We start from the raw sequence: 15,725 nt of genomic DNA on the forward strand, positions 1-15,725 counted from the left end.
GCATTTCAATTAAGCTTGGTGTCAGAGCGTTACAGCTCAACCTGCAGACTCTAAAGGAGCCATTAAAAAAAGGCAAATTAAAAAAGGGGCGGGCCAAACGTGAATGACGTTATGAAGTCATCACCACCTTGGCGGCAAGTGTCCCGCAAAATATTATCAAAGAGTTGGCCACCCTAATTCAAATCCCCCATTAGCTCCCTTTGATCAGTTAAACATCCCCATCCACTGTCCCCGCAGTGTTCCTTTTCTTAGCCCTCCATACTTTTCACGTTGAACAGATGACATGCCTTTTAAAGTAAATGTAATTTCCCGCTCCCTCCGGCTTAATCTGGTGCCTTGCGGGAACTTTCACGGCATCCCGAAGAAAACGCAATTTGTGATCTCTGCCAGTGCCAGCCAAGCCAAGAACACACATATTCCTGCTGCTATTACTGCCTGCGCCTTCCAGCCAAAAGCAGGCAGATGCCGCTTGTTGCACTATAACATCCGAACCCCACCATCCCACTCTCTAAAATTGCTCACGAAAATCACAATGATGACGTCGGACGCTAAGTGAATGATAGGGTACGTGCCCAAAGTCACGTGAGAAAGAGTAGGCGGGGCGTTGCTACGGTCTGTTTCTCGGATGGGAACTAGACACTAGCTTTACCAAACGCTCCTTTTCAGTTTCCGGGCAGCATCAGGTGAGTGACTGCGATTCAGCTTTTGTAATACGTTTTATATGCACTTCTTTTAGCATTCGTTAACTTAGATCGATCTCACCCCTTTGTTGTTATATTGGTAAGAGGCAGAGCCCGAGGAGTCCTTTTGCAACCTCTGGAAATGCACGTGTAAGAGGCTGCCGTTTAATTCGTTGTAATGACCCCATCACATGTTGAAATTCATATTTTTATTTACGTACATTTCTAAACAATTGGTTTCTAAATTGCACGGGGCAGCCGGTTGTTGTTGGTATTTCAGACACAGAGTTGCTGCTCTGAAGCTCATTTACGGTACAGTTCAGGCTCTGGAATGCTCGCAGACGCAGTAACTGCTGAGCAGCTACTACACAGACCGTGGTCTGGTGTAAGTGACTACATATATAATAATACCTGCACCAGCTAATGATTGCAGACTTGCTACTGACGCCAGTTCCAGTGCCTACTCTGAAAGTAACGATTCCCCAGGGATAAAGGCTGCAGACCCGGTACTTTCTTTGGGTCTAAGGACCCTTCTGTGGAGAATAACTGCAGGTACAGTGCCTGTTCTAGGTCTAATGGCTGCAGACACAGAAACACCCGGATGAATAGCAGCAGACATTACCTTCTCTAGCACCAAAGGCTCCTCACATCGTCTGGCTGGAGGGAATGAGTGCAGACACAGTACCTGCTCCGGAGCTAATGACTTGTACCTGATCATCAGCTACATCTGACAATACCTGCCCTGGGGATGATCATTACAGACACAGTACCTGCCCTGGAGCTAATGGCGTTTGATACAGAAAAAGCATTTCCATGTGCCTATTTGAAATAGGTGCTGGGGAATATAAAATGTATGGGAAGGTCACTTCTGATCCTCTCATGCAATGGGCGAGTGAATGCTGTGTGTGAATATGCGAGTGAAAGTTGAGTCAAATATTGTGTGTTGTCGTATGTTTGTGCTGGCCCAGGGGATGATTTTGGCTGGTGAGAACAGCACCGTAACAATACACTTTTTTTTTTCATTGCCATTTTCAAAATGTAAGAACACATGTAACTCTCCACACTCAATCCCAACACATCTAACCAACAACGCACCCAGTCCTGTTCCCCCTCACCGAATCCATAATCTCTGTAGATGGTTCCTGGTCCCAGGTTTCTGTGAGTGGCCAGCTCTCTCACCAGTCGATGTACGGGCCCTTGCATAGTTTGAGAAACCACCGCCATAGTCCTCGCCTCCCCTAGAAACTTCAGCCATATCGCCTCCCAATTTTCTGTGAAGCTAGTCCTCGCCAGCCCCAGCAATCTCCTTTTCGTCGGGCACCATGAGGACTGTGAGTCCCGCTACAGGACAATCTCTCAGTCCGAGAAAAACCTTTGGTGATTCCATTGAATCGAATAGGTCACCCACTCCAGTGCCACAAAGTTCCAGATTTTACTAACCCATTTGTGTTCTGTGGGGGCAGCTTTTTGTTTCCACTTGTGTGCCACCCCAAGTGTTGCCGCCACTATCAGGATGATGTATGTCTTTCTTTGAGCATTCAAGGGTAGATTTCCCACAACCCTGCCAATTCCCATATTGGCCATCCATCCCTATGCTGTCCGGCATCTGACTCCCAAAAATACTAATTGCTGTACGGACCATGTCGCAATAAGGCTGTATGACTGGGCATTCCCACCAGATATGCTTCCACTATCCCAGTTCCCCACATCCTCTCCAGCAGAGCGGTGACGCAGTTGAGTAGAATGTATGTAGTTTTCTGGGGTGAGATGCCATGGGACCATTATCATAAACCACATCTCCTGAATCAGGATGGCCCGCGTGAGTTTGGGGGATATCTGCCCATAACTGAGTCCAAATTTCCTCCTCCAGTGGCTACCCCAATGCAGTTTCCCACTGCTCGATCTAGTGCCACGGCTGGCTCCTTGGTCCGCCTGCTATAATGCTCCTACCAAATACCTGCCCTTCTTTATGAAGCCCCTGACCTGACCATTGGGTTCGTAAACCAGTGCTTCAGTTGAGAGTAGATACCTCTCCCCCTCATCTAGCCCAAAATCCTGCTTGCACTGTGCAAAGGATTTAAGGTCCCGACCTGAGAACATGTTGCTTAGTTTGCAGCACCCTGCCCCCTCCTACCCATTCAAGACACTCCTTTCCATACCCGGCGTGAACTGGGTATTCCTAAACCGTAACGTCAGCGGGGAGGGGAAGGTGGTCAGTTCACCCTTCACTCCAGCCCATCCCATGAGTCCCCTACCAGGGCCCCTATCTTGCTACTGTACATGTTTGCAGGTCTGCCCCCATTAAATCGCCACAACACCTCATCCAGTGGCAAGCCCACCACTGCTTTGTCCCTTCGACACCAGACCTTTGCGCGATCGCCCCTGAACCAATCCCGGATCACACTGATTTGAGCCGCAAGGAAATAGAGGCAGAAGTTAAGCGTTCCCTGTCCTCACTTGTTTCTGGGAGACATTAACATCTGCATAGCTACCCTGGGTCTCTTGCAGTTCCAAATAAATGACCCCACATGTTTTTGAAGAGTTCTGAAGAAACCTTGGGGAACCCCCACTGGTAGGGCTGTGGCATTGTACAGGATTTTTGGCAAAATCGCCATTTTAAGGGCATTTATCCTCCCCAGCCAGGATATTGATAAGGACACCTATTCCGTCAGCAGCCAGTGCAGCTTTTCCGCTAAAAGCGGGTAGTTAGCACAGTAAAGAACACCCAGAGAACCAGTAATCTAGACCCCCAAATATCTAATGACGTTTTCCGCCCATCTATAGGGTACTATATCCCACAATTCCTGAACCTTTTTTGGGGGACGGTCAAGTTTAATAACCATGACTTGTGGGCATTTATTTTTAAACCTACCACCTCCCCAAAGAGAAGTTCCTGCGAGATCCCTGGGAATTAAGGATTCTGTGATCAAGAGGAAAATGTCATCAGCAAATGCTGCAACTCTATGCTCCTCACCCCCAAAGGTAATCCCCCCTAATATCTGGGGTGGCCCTAATGCTGGCCAAGAGTGGCATCAGGTGGATTGCGTATAAGAGCAGAGAGAGCGGGCAACCCTGCTTAGTGCCTCGTGAGACCTTGATCCTCTGGGGAAAATTGCCTGTTGATTGCCAGGCGCAAGGAAGGAGTTCGGCAGTTAGCTCTAACCATTGAAAGGAATTTAGAACCAAATCCCATAACCTCCATGGTATGGAAGATGAATGGCCATTCGACCCGGTCAAATGCCTTCTCTGCATCCAACGCTAGTATAAGTGCAGGAGTTCTAGATTTCTTTACTTTTTCAATCAGATGACTGACCCGCCAAATGTTATCCAAGGTCTGCCTATGCCTAATAAATCCCAACTGGTCGGGATCAATCAGTTGGGGGAGGAGCGTATCCAGGCTTGACGCCAGATCTCTGTGGCTAGCTTAATAAGGGCAACCTACCGGTATGAGCCTCATAGTGACATCCTTATCCGGCTTTGGGAGCAGCACAACCTTGTCGACTTCCATTGTCGTCAAGGTTGCCCCGTGCCACCCCCACCCCCCCACAAAGAGTTGAGGAGCTGGACTAAGTGCAGTATCGGTGCCTCTCTAAAGGTCTTGTTCTGGGATGCCGTCCGGGCCCGGGCCTTTCTTGATGGCAAGGCAGCTATCGCCGCCCTTACTTCTTCGGATTTATTGTCTCCCTCAAGTTCTTGTTCTTGAGGAGTGATCTTGGGGAAAGGGCACCGGGATAGGTATTCCCTTTGGGCTCCCTCCTCAGGGGAATCTGATGTGTACAGGGACGAATAATATTCCCAGAACACTGACATTATGTCAGGTAGAGCAGTGCTTTCTTGCCCACCACCCCTGTCTTTAGTTTAAGGATTGTCTTTGATGCTTCTTTTTTCCTAATCAACCTAGCTAACAGGCTATCCGCCTTATTGGTTTAGAGTTAATTCCTCTGTTGGGGGTAGAGCAATTAACGCTCTTCTGCTCTAGTCTGCAAAACATCTAATTGGGTGATACGCCCATCGCAGCGGGCTCCCTGCGTTAATTGCTATTTGATACATTATTTGTTTAAGTTGAGCCTTCAATTCCTCTTGTAAGAGACCTAGTTGTTTGTCCCTCTGGCACTTCATCGCGATGAGCGCCCCCCTCAATGTAGCTTTAAACGTGTCCCACACCACCTGGTCGCGTACACCCTCTGTTGCTTTAAGTGCAAAGTAATCCAAGATTGTATTCTTTATGTCCTCACGTAGGACTCTGTCCTCAAGGATGATGTGGCTAGGGAACTTCCACCACCATAGGCCTGGTTCGTTCTGCCCCATATTTAAGGTAATTGTTATGGGTGCATGGTCTGTCAGGGAGATCACTCCTAGCTATATCCCTGCAATCCTACCCAATAGTGACCTCGAATCCAGGCGTAATCTATCCTTGAGAAGGATCAATGAACATGGGAATAAAATGTGTAGCCCTTTCCACCCAAACCCCCCCAGTTCCCTCCAGCCATCTCTACAACACTCTCTCCCAATCCATCCCCTTCTCCCTCTCTGGGCGGGCTCAACCAGCCTCTAGTCCCCCCCCCCCCCCGACCGTCCACCTCTGGAATTGAACCCTTGTAACAACCCAGAGTAAACCTGTGCGGGCCCCCTTTGACCAGTGTACATAAACCAAGACATCCTGTACCACCCACCTCCCCCCCCCCCGGTCCCTTTCCCATAACTACCTCCCCCAGGCGGGCTACAACATTCCTTCCTGTAACCCACATTTTCCCTCAGCGTGGCGCTCCTGTGTTGATAGGCGTGTGGGCACCTTAAACTCCTGCCCCCTCGTTGGGGAGGTGTAACCGGGCCCCTTAGGCCCTGTTTTTTGAGCCCCTTGTCGAAAACGTGTCCACTCCCACATTTTCCTCTTGAGTGGTTCTTTCACCGGTCTTTCGTCTTGTATTGGTGACCCCTTGTCCTCAATCTGCAGGACCCTCATACCTTCATCTCAGTTGGTGACCCGATGCTGTTTCCCTTCCCCTTCGAACAGTAGTCCAAAGGGAAAGGTCAGTTTATAGCATAGGTCCGCCCTCATTAGGGTGCGTACCACCCGGCCCATCACCCTACACTTCACCAAGGCGTCCTGGGCTATGTCCTGGAATATCTGATGTTCTGAGCCATTGTAGCTGATTGATATGGTTCTCCTGGCAGTCGCCACCACCTTTTTCTTCTGACCGTACTTGTGTAAGGCCACCACCACATATCTGGGTCTGGCCCCTGGCTCTCCCCTCTTTGGCCCCACTCTATGAATGCGATCCAGCTCTATCCCCGACTAGTCTTCCACCTTCATCAGGTCAGCGAACACTTGCTGTGCCATCGTGCATAGATCCTTGTTCGCCACTGCCTCAGTGAGGACTTTTCTTCTGATAGATCTGCATGACCCTTGCTAATTGCTCTACCAGCTCGTCTATCTTCCTTGTGTTGTCTGCAACCTCTTGTATGGCGCTCCCCGCTGCATCATTCTGCTCCTCTATTTTCGTTATGTTCACCATCACCTCTTGCAACGATTGGGACAGTTCCGCTCGCATCATGCTCAACTGCGATTAAATGGGGTTTGCCATCTTGTCCCCAAAATCCTGAAAGCATTGGCGAACAACCTCCTGGGTGAGCACTTAATCATTTGCGGTGCCTGGCAGCGCCCCTAAATCCTCTCCTGCCCCTTCCCCTGATCTCCTCCATGCCGGTACCTCACTATCTCCTTGCCAGAGTCTCTGCCGATTGCACTCCTGTGGTTTCTTCACCGACTTGGGGGCAGCTTGCATGTCCTTCCCCTTGTTTTGGACATAGTGCGTAGGCAAGTCTGATGAGGGGAGGGGCCCTGCCCCCTCCTCTTCTCCCTGATATTGTATCGCACCCTTCGGACCTCTTCGGGTCACTTTTCAAGGCGTAGAAACCTCCACCCTACGCCACTTTGTGGGTCCACTCTTCACCATGCGGGGGGGGTTGGAACTCCCCTCCAACTGTGCCAGGCGAGCCACTGTTTGTCGTCGTCCTCCTCGGGTTTCAAATGACCCTTCTCCAGGACCTGGTGCCAGGATCACTCTGCCCTGAGCCAGTCCAAAAGACCTCTCCCTTATTTTTCCTTGCTCACCACAGATGTCGATGGACTTCGTATTCTGCCACTTCTTAGCTCAGGATTGGCCCTGGGAGGCGAGGGCCCCACCGGTCACTGTCTCCTATGCGCGGTGCGCCTCTTGCTCCCTAGTTTCCCTTGCTGTGCTTCTGGATTGGGGTGCGCTGGCTGAGGCACTATATGCAGCTCCAAAACCTAAGGTTTTCCTCAAATGGGCCTCCAGCCGCCCCAGCTATAACATTGCAGGGCCTCCCCAGGTCTTCGCTGCTAAGTGCTGGCTTCAAAGATTGGGTAGGGGCCCTCCCGCCGCACTCCCCCACTCCTTGTCACTCTGCTCATAGGTGGTTATCACTGCCTGCACTGGCCAACCTCTGTCTGCTTGCACCCTTTCCTTGGGACAGGGCGCACGCTGACCTGTGATGGTTCTTCCCCAAGGCCTTTCTGCCTCTTGACTTTGCAGCAGGGGAGCCCCCGCTCCACTAATCCAGCCCCGGTGGGCCTCCAATATCGCAGGCAGCTCCTTCATGACGGGCACTTCTGCCGTCCACTGTCCGGCAGCGGTTGATCTCCGCCACCCTGCCTTGCAGCCGCACTGAGTCCTTGGCCGCACTGGGTCTCCCCGAGTGGTTCATTTTGCTTGCGGTCTGTGAGCGTGTCTCTCTGCTCGGCCTGCACCAGGCGCAGTGCCTCTGCACCTCGGAGACCACTCGCTTCTGCCAAAGTCCCCCAGCGATCTGGGCTGCTAAACTCCATCACCGCAGCCTACAGCAATAAATCCCCACTTGGGGAAGGCTCTTTTAATATATCTTTATTGTCTTTGGCCCCGGGTGGTGAGAGCTCCCGCAATCACGCTGCTCTCCCTTTGGCGGCCATCTCGGAATCCCATCTACAATGCACTTTTTTAATGGGTAGCCATCATAGATGCCGGTGCAAAATGCTGTTGATTTATTTTAGAAAGGATGTTAATTGCTTATATGTGGCTGCACTGGCATTTTGGGGCACCCAGTCTAGCCATTGTTTTCGTTGGCATTACTTATTTTTTTACTGGTTTTATGACAAAGTAAGCATGATGAGTGTTCGTATGTGGCTAGACTGGCATTTAGGGCAGCCAGTCAAGCCATTTCTTATTGTGTCGTGGCTTTTTTTCACTGGGAGTCAAGGGTAAAGCAAACCATGATGAGCGTTATTACGCATCTAGACTGGCCTGCACCGTGCAGCCAGTTCGCACATGTTTTCTTGGTGTGACAAGACATTTGTAAAGGCAAAGCCAACAGGAGTGTGTGGCAGAGCCATGGTGGGCATGTTTTCCTATAGTATCATTACTGGCATTACACACAAAGCAAACATGAATGCTGTGTGAATGAATATATGTGAATACTGGCATTTATTGGTGCAGTCAGCAAGGGAAAGGTATTGATTGTGAGAGTGCTGGGTTCCTGCTTTTGACTGGGATGGCAAAGGATTCTCACCTGGGGGCGCATGCTATGTTTAGGCCTTTGTGTTCCGCTTTGGCCCAACATACTCTCAAGCTTTACCCTTGCCTCACTGGGGTTCCTTCAGCATAAGTGCAACTAAGCAAAAGCTGAATGACAATCGGCATTAGTCCGCAAATCATCGTACAAACTCTAATATTCTGAAGTAATCATTAAGTCACTCCCAAATCATCAAGAACAAACATGTTTCATGGTGATGCCCTTGAAGTGATCAGCAAGTCGTCCTAAAATCATCAGGAACAAAGAGTTTTCTAAAATAGGGATGATGCTTGCATAATCATTAAGCCATCTTAAGCACTTCCCCAAATCTTCACCCACCATTCTGAGACAGTTGCTGATGACCTTAACGACCTCTGATGATGTGGGACTGACTTCTAGTGTAGTTGGATGATAATCTGATGACTCCAGGATGGTCTCTAAAGTCATCCTTTAAGATCATGGCTCACTCAAAAGGTGCATAATTTGCATATCTCCTCCCATCGCACTAAAAGGACAAACTGTTGTGATCCAACCACATTGAGGACAATTGCATTTGAATTTAAAATAACAACAGTTTATTTGTACTTATGTTTTGTTAGTGTTTCCTAATAGTGTTGATAAGTGTATTTGCCCCAATAAAGTACCTTAGTTGGCTCTGATTCGTGATTAGTTTGACAGCCAAGTACATCCTCCTATTTGCTTCACTCAGCGGAAGGGAGTACTTCTACTCTTGAATTAATACTTAATAGGCATTCTGAAGTGGTGGGATTGCACTGGAGTTTTGTTATCTTGAGCAAAACTGTTCATTGAATGAGTGTTCACTATTATTGACTTTCTTAAAAAGAAAATGGAAACATCAGTTATTATTATATTTAGTGATGAGCTGTTGCACCCCACCAATACAGACCTGCAGCGACTTACCATAGTAGACCTGGGCCAGCTCACCAATGTGTTTGCTGCTTCCCCTCTCTGTGTGTCACGGGAAACCCAGACAAGAATGTCCGATTCTTCTCCCTTGGTTTATGCTCTTCCCATCTATGCACCCCACCCCTCTATCAGTTATAGCGCACTAACAGAGTGGTAAATCAATTGAAAGAGGAGGGCTGAAAGGCACCACCAACGACGCAGGCTGTAGATCAACAGCTAGTATTGAACTGGACAGGTAACGTGGAATGTATAAAAAAAAATGCGGCTGACCTCTAGAGAAAAAGGTGTGCTGCCTTGGTAGAGTCGTGACTATGGTTCTTCTGAGGTGGGGTGACAATAATAAAAAGGGAGTTAGCTATCAGATGAGGAAGAGTGTGTAAGAGTAAGAGCAGATACGGGTGCAGATCTTACCGGGGGTTGGTGTCACTGAACGTCAAGGACAAAGGTGTTCCAAGTAATCCAATGACGATACCAGCGTACGTAGGAGGTAAGGGTAGGTTAGTAGGGACCTGGCTTCCCGTAGTCACACAGATGCCTATTTGGCCAGGGAGGTTCACCATAGTCGGCTTTGCGTCTCTAGTCCATGCAGAAGTATGAAAAATGGTCACAAACAATCCTGGGGGTTCTGATGAGGTATCGACGGTGTGCTGAAGAGGCAGCGTTCAAAAGGGAAATCGAGGTAGTCCAGAGACATATGTAGGGTTGGCTTTATGGGGGCAGCATGATATCCGAACGTTAGGCAAGGCTGTCCAGGTACGTGAAGCTTAGTTGGTTTTATGCGGGAAGCGTGGTATCCGAGCGTTAGGCAAGGCAGTCCAGTTATGTGAAGCAGGATCTGACTCACTGAGGGGCAAGAACAGAGGCACCGACACCTGCGGTTCCCTCCTATCACCTATTGCCTCAGCAGGATCCCATCCCTGTCCTAATGTCCTAATGTCAACTCAATTCCCTCTGCCCCCCCCAGAGAGGTTTAAAGGGGATCCGAAACATTTCCGTGCATTCATAAATCAATGTAAACTCCTCCCTTTTTTTTTTTTTTTTGTGCCGATTGTCCTCTTTCCCCGACTCCACCGCTGCCATGGCAAATTCCAATGCCATAGGACGGGTGTAGAAACAGGATGTGATAGGAGGCGTTTTACAGCAGAGTGATGATGCGCCCTAGACTGTCTAGGCTGGGCAACTGTTGGAATCCTAACAGCATCCTTCCCACAAAGAACCCAACACCCCCTGGGAAGCATGGAAACGTGCCAAGAGTAATGGGGTGTTGATGTTCTCCAGGGGCATGGGGTTCCCAGGTCATGTCCTTGGGACCATACTCTTTCCAGTAGACAAGATAGAATCGCACTTCCCTAGGTACCCTAGTGTCCACTATAGCATTGACCTTGTACTCCTCTGAACTGTGGACTGTGACAGGAGGCGGTTGAGCCGGCAAACACATGTCAGGATGGCAGGGTATCAATACGACGATGCGTGGCCTCATGAGCTGTCTGCACGCAATTCAGACACCAGCTGCACTAGGGTAGCCAGAGTGTCAGAGGTGTCCATGGTAAGGCTTCTGATTCTGTTGTGACCCATTAATACAGACCTGTAGTGACTTACCAAAGTAGGCCTGGGCCAGCTCTCCAATAGGTTTGCTGCTTCCCCTCTCTGTGTGTCACAGGAAACTTAGACAAGAAGGTCTGATTCTTCTCCCTTGATTTATGCTCTTCCCAGCAATGTACCCCTCTATCAGTTATAGCGCACTGACAGAGTGGTTAATCAATTGAAAGAGCAGGGCTAAAAAGCACCACCAACAACACCAGCTGTACATCTGAAAGAACAGCTGTTATTGAACTGGACAGGTAAAGTGGAATATATTAAAAATATATGAATGCGGCTCACCTCTAGAGAAAAAGGTGAGCTGCCTTGGTAGAGTCGTGACTATGGTCCTTCTGAGGTGGGTTGATGATCAGGGCCTCTCCAAGACCTGAATCAATACAATAACAATAAGGGAGTTAGCTATCAGATGAGGAAGAGTGTGAAAATGTAAGAGCAGATACGGGTGCAGATCTTACTAGAGGTTGGTGTTGCTGAGTGTGACTGACGAAGGTGTTCCAAGTAATCCAATCACGATACCAGCATACGTAGGCGGTAAAGTAAGGTTAGTGGGGACCTGGCTTCCCGTAGGCACGTAGACTGGGAGGTGCACCCAAGTCGGCTTAGCGTCTCTAGTCCGTGCACAAGCGCGAAAAAGGGTCACAAACAATCCTGGGGTGCTGAAGATGTATCTGCGGAGAGCAGGCGGCAGCGTCCAAATGAGAAATCGAGGCAGTCCAGAGACGTATGCAGGCTTGGCTTTATGCGGGCAGCGTGGTATCCGAACATTTGGCAAGGCAGTCCAGGTACGTGAAGCATGGTTGGCTTTATGCGGGCAGCATGGTATCTGAACGTTAGGCAAGGCAGTTCAGGTACGTGAGCAGTGTTCGGCGTGGAGAGGTAACCAGGAGACAAAACAGTGAGCCACAGCAATCCAGAGTCGAACGGCCAAAACAGAGTCAGTAAACTGGAAATCAAGGAATACAAAGGTGTCTGAGAACAGGAACGCAACTTCAATCAGAATGTTGGCTTCCGGTTGACTGCAGCGTTACAACCGGAAAGCAGGCGGCATGCGCTACATTCTGCTGTTTCACATGACAGCGTGTGTGTCCTTTCCCCTTGATAACCCTATAAACAGATGCATGTTGCCGGATGTATAACGGCCTCCACCGCTGCCACGGCAACTTCAATGTGTAGTACTGGTGTGGAAACAGGACGTGGTAGGAGGCGTTTTACAGCAGAGTGATTTTATTTTTAAATTTCTTTATTGGCATTTTGCTGTGAATATAACTGTGGTTTTACAACTTAACATATTGTTATTTGCAAATCAGACAGTGACCTGTAGCAAAACAACAACTTCCAAAAGTAAACGTACAATAAAAAAGCAAAAAGAACAACTATTAACCGTCTCCGTTTGTTGACCTCGCAATTTGGCGTGAATAATGTTCGATGTGGGGGGGACTTGGGCAGCGGGGGGAGGAAGTTCGACGGGGGGGGTCCTATTTGGCTCTTATGTGCATCTTACCACAGATGCCATCATGGTTACTAAGTTCTGGTGACCTCTGTGTGGACCTGTTCATGGCGGCTTATAATCGGAAGGGTGAAACATGCTCCATGTGAGTTCCTTCCAGGCGTCTAGCGCCATGCTTGAGTCTTCAGTGGATTTGGCGACACTGTCTTCCCAAGCTCTAGTTTCAGCGCCCACCCGTCTCTCCAATTCACTGTATTTTTATTTGTATTTATTTTATTTGTATAGCGCAAACCAGGCCCGAAGGCTACCGGGCGCCTATCTTGAGACAAAGGTTACATAGCAAGTAGATTACATAGATATTTACAATTGAACATTGAGGTACAATCAGAATGCATTTTATAAACGTAGTGCTGAGTAAACATAAAGATTGTCTAATATGCAGTATTATCAATACATCAGATAGTCGTCCAGGTGGCAAGCCAAAGTTTGGCTTTGTGTGTGAAAGAATGGTAGGTTTCTGATAGTGAGGGGCACAGAGTTCCACAGTTAGGCTGCCAGACTGGGAAGCTCGACCCTCCAGCTGTTTGACGCTTGTACCTAGGGATCAGTAGGCTCAGGCCCGTGGCAGATCTTAGAGATCGAAGTGGGGTGTACTGAGTGAACCGTGAGGATAGATAGGTAGGGGCCAAGTTATTCACACATTTGTAGGTCAGTGCGAGAGATTTTAATGAGATCCTTTGGGTGACTGACAGCCAGTGAAGGTTCTTCCTTGTTTCAGACATGTGCGCTGATCTCAGGATATTGAGGGCTGCTCTTATGGCGTTATTCTGTATGACCCGAAGCTTGTCGAGGTTACATTGGTTCGTGCCTTGGTACAGTGCGTTACAATAGTCAAGTTTGGGCATAACCAGAGACCTAGCAAGGGTAACGCAGTTCTGAGTTGAAAGGAATGGACGCCATGCTGTAATTAATTTGTAAGTGTATGGAGAAGCGGCTGCGACTGCATTTGTTTGTCTGTGGAGGGAGAGGGTGGAGTCGAGATAGATTCCAAGAGTTTTTGTGTCTTTGGAAACTGAACAGAGGGTTCAGTTTGTTCAGTCTTTGTTGTGTACCTAGGATGAGGATCTCTGTCTTATCGTCATTAAGACACAGCTCGTGTTGAGCCATCCAGGCTTGGATGACAAGGTAGATGTCGTTTAGAGATTTCGAGTCCACCGTGTAATCCCCTGTGATGGGGATGAGTAGCTGGGTGTCGTCAGCATAATTAGTGTAGGTGACACCCAGATAGTCAAGCACATCGAACAGTGGTTTAGTGAAAAGATTGTAAAGATTGCACGAGCCTTGGGGGACACCGCAAGGGACTGGTGCAGGGTTGGCAGAGGACAAAGGGGAGAATACTCTCATATGTCTGTTGTCCAGGAAAGATTTGATCCAATTGGTAGCGTTGTTAGAAAAGTGGGCTGCAGTTTTCAGGTGTTGGCAAAGGATTTGGTGATTGACCAGATCGAAGGCAGCGGATAAGTCTAGCAGGAGTAACGGGGCTAGTTTGCCTTTGTCTTTTAGATCCTCGATTTGGGTTTTGAGGTCTAAGAGGGCTGTCTCCGTGCCATGCTTGGGTCTGAAGCCAGATTGTCTAGTGCCTAGGCGATTATTAGTTTCCAGATAGTTCTGTATCTGTAGGTAAGCTGCTCTGTTTAAGATTTTTAAGAGAAACGGTACCGTTGTGATGGGACTGTAATTAGTTGGAACCTCCGGATTTAGGGTAGGTTTTTTTAGCAGAGGGATGACCCAGGCATCCTTCAAATTACCATGCTTTATATTGTGGGCCTGTCAGTCTTTTCCAGGCCATTGCAATAGTCCTCTTGGCTAGCACACAGGTTATGTCCATAGGTTTCATCACATGTTTAAGTTTGGCTAGCCTGGGGTAAATTCCTAAAAGGCATTCGCTGGGGGACCATTTATATCGGGACATGCCGGCCTCTTCACAAGTCTGTACCTTGGCCCACATGCATTGCACTTTTGTGCAGTCCGACATCATATGGAAGAGGTCTGCGTTATCTGTATTGCACCAAACGCAGTTGGGTTGCATTTGTCTTTTAAACTTCGTTATCCTGTGCGGCGTTAGATATGTGCTGTATAGCATGTTTAATTGGATCAGTCGGAACCTAAGGTTTCTGGACACTTCCGTAGGGAATGTTGGGGCCCTATCCCATTCCTTGTCGGTCAGCTCTAGCCTGAGGTCCTTTTCCCACCTGGATCTCAATTCAGCACTGCGGGGGTTAGGGACATCACTCAGATGGCTGTATATTTGGGACACTGGTTTCCAGCCCTGCCCAAGGTTGTATAGCAGTGTCATGAAGGGGTTTGTTTCATATTCTTCGTGCCAAGTTTCCCAATTAGTACGTGCTATATTATGGATTTTTTGATACCATAGAAATAGGCCATTGTGTATGCCATCCTCCGCCTGTATTGAGGCAAACTCCCGGAAGACACCTTCAGCATATAGGTCCCCCCAGGTGTAAACTCCTTTTGCTTCCCAGAGTCTAATGTTCTGCAGATCGGCTTTTGATTTGCATTGGTCAGAGATCGTCGGGATTTCCGGAGAGTATGGTTGCTTTAGGTGCAGGAGCGTCATGGATCTATGCCATATCTTTCTACCCAGGGTAACCAGGAAGGGTATCTCGTTTAAGAGGTGTTGGGGTGCCCAGATGAGTTCCTTCAGTCGTATTGGTGAGACCATATGTTGTAGTAGGGCAGTTTCGGATGTGGTTTCGTCTGCTTGCCACTTAGCCACGAAGCTGAGCTGGGCCGCTAAGTAATATTTCCAGAGGTTAGGGAGTTGGATTCCGCCCTGTCTGTACGGTAGGACCAATGTGGGTAATGCCATCCTATGTCTGCCTTTCCCCACAGAATCTCTCGGAATATTGACTCATGCAGGTGAAAGAAGGGGGTATTGATGAAGTAGTGAACCCATACAGAAATCTGGGGAGGACGATCATCTTAATAATTGATGCTCTGCCCATCATTGACAGGGGGAGTTTGGACCAGAAGCCTATTGATTTACGCAGTGCGGGAATCACTGCCTTAGTGTTGTGTTCATGCATTAATTGAGGGGTGTGCATAACGTTGACCCCCAGATATCGAAATGAGGTAATTTGCCATTTTATTCCGACCGAAGGGAGGTCCTCTCTATTCTTACCCCCCAGGGCTACTAGGGGAAATAAGCAGGATTTTAGCTTGCTGAATTGTATCCCTGAAACCTTGGCGTAGTTATCCATTACATTACATTACATTACATTTCATTTGTTATGCGCGCTATTGACCCTAGGGCATAAAGGCGCAGACAACGAAAAGACGTACAACACAAATGAGGACAGGCGTAGAGGTGAGGATCAAAGCATCCTCGGTAAATTATTCCTCTATTCCCTGTAGTATGATGCAGTCTATTGGAGAAATCCGTGAGTACAGTAGATCAAACGAATAAGAAAGTCTTCAGTTCCTTC

At 48.5% G+C, this 15,725-nt stretch overlaps 1 protein-coding gene across 2 annotated transcripts in view; it reads left to right on the forward strand.

Moving 5' to 3' along the window:
* Positions 1 to 507: 507 nt before the first annotated feature.
* The window catches only part of MED11 (mediator complex subunit 11), a 213,460-nt gene continuing 198,242 nt past the window's right edge, over positions 508 to 15,725 (forward strand). Inside the window, exon 1 of one of the 2 annotated variants that reach the window (XM_069646600.1) lies at positions 508 to 683. The gene's annotated coding sequence lies outside the window, so the exon portion shown is untranslated. The remainder of the gene's footprint in view (positions 684 to 15,725) is intronic. The other variant, XM_069646594.1, reaches the window with a different exon arrangement.

Source organism: Ambystoma mexicanum, chromosome 1p (assembly GCF_040938575.1).
Source record: "Ambystoma mexicanum isolate Mex_15411 chromosome 1p, UKY_AmexF1_1, whole genome shotgun sequence".
Taxonomy (NCBI): Eukaryota; Metazoa; Chordata; class Amphibia; order Caudata; family Ambystomatidae; genus Ambystoma; species Ambystoma mexicanum.